Consider the following 1,823-nt stretch of genomic DNA (forward strand, 5'->3'; position numbering starts at 1 on the left):
CGTTTTTCATTTGAAGTCCATAGGAGAAGTTATTCAAGGTGGAAGAAGTGAAAATTTGACTTGGGACTTAGAAAATTTTCAAATATGTTTGATTTCCCAAACTTCCACCTCAAAATTCATCATGATCCAAGCTTCAAATTGTCATAACCTAAGATGCCACCATCATTTGTATTATTTTCATAACATCTAGCATCTTTGCACTACTAACCTATTGAAAATAGAAAAATATTTTCTACTTTGTTTGTCTTAAGCTAGGGTTTTGCACCAAGAGCTTTCAGAGATTGATCAATCAAGACTTGGCATGAGTTTTAACATTTGAAACTCCTCATCCTTCCCAAGTAATCAAGTGACTTCCATCAATAAGAATCGATTTTAAGAGCATTCCATCTCAAGTTCATCAAGCCACAATTCATCTGACACTCAAAATTAGGGTTTTGGTCAAAGTCAGCTTGATGTTGGCTCTTTGACCAAAGCATGATTCTATGGCTTGAGGCATGATCCAAGGTATTAAAATTTGTACTCATAACCTACTCATACAATTCATATGGCTCAAGAGGGTAGGTTCATAAGCAGATGAAAGTTTGAACACAACTGATAAAAAAGTCAACAAATGCTTAAAGTTAAAGTTTGACTTTTAAGATTTTTGGTCAACTATGGACTTTTCAAGTCAAGGATTATGAAAATATGATAATTGAAGTCATTTGATCAAGTTTAGTCAAGAAAATCAAGGTTACTTGCAAAAAGGGCAAAGATGGAGAATTTGAAATTTTTATTAAGTCCCTAAAAAATATGTCCAAGTACCCAACTTTCCAAAGCCATAACTTATGATCCAAGCCACCATTTTCTTTGATCCAGTGATCAGATTAAAGAACTTGCTTCATACTTCATCTTTGTACTAGGTGATAAAACCTCAAAAAATGCACGAATAAGGAGATATGGGGTCATGCAGTGGATGATTCATTTGTTTGTCAAGTGGTAAAACACTTAGTGAAATTTTCAGCATACTGACCTAGTCAAGTAACCAACTTTATGCCAGTTTTTCACTTTGATCCCAAATGATTAAATAAAAGTGATCAACATGAAAGTTGTAGATCATGATTCCATCTTTCCAAAATGTCCAAGATCAATAAATTCCCATGCTCGAGCTAAGAGAATCGAATTTGGAAAGTCAGCCTCATGAAATGGTTCATAAGTCAAATTCTAAGCATAAGTACACTACAAATCCAAACAAATCCACACGTACATGTACTTATTGCTTCTAAGTCTCACTCTAATCAGAATATCACACACACTTTTGAGCCATTATTCAAGCAACCAAGCCATTACACAATGAATCATTCCATTTTTGGCATAAAGGTTACACTTCCATTTGTGTAAAGTGGCTTTAACTCAACATTAAGTACCATTGAGCTCACAAATGGCTTTGGCTCTGATACATACTGTCGCATTCGCGAAAAACAACCGGCGGGAAAAGACACAGAGCCGCCACCATGCGTTATTTATCCCAAAGGAGGGAAAGGAAACGCTCGAAGTAAACCTGAAAAAGGGAAAGGAATGGTCTTACGACCAGAGATTGCTAGGTACGGGAGTCGGTTACGCAAGGGGAAGGTATTAGCACCCTTCACGTCCATCGTACTCGACGGGATCCACGCTCAAAAGAATAGAATAAGGTTGCTAACAAACTGCTTAAAAATGCACAAACTAGAATAAAACACAGGTGAAGGAAAACGGAGAAAGCAGACTCGGCAGGATGTCGCATCCTAGGCCTACGTAGTTTGTCAGAAACAAACATCAGAGTCAACGTAGTTCGGGGAAATGGGGAA

Source organism: Lathyrus oleraceus, chromosome 4 (assembly GCF_024323335.1).
Source record: "Lathyrus oleraceus cultivar Zhongwan6 chromosome 4, CAAS_Psat_ZW6_1.0, whole genome shotgun sequence".
In the NCBI taxonomy this organism is placed as follows: Eukaryota; Viridiplantae; Streptophyta; class Magnoliopsida; order Fabales; family Fabaceae; genus Lathyrus; species Lathyrus oleraceus.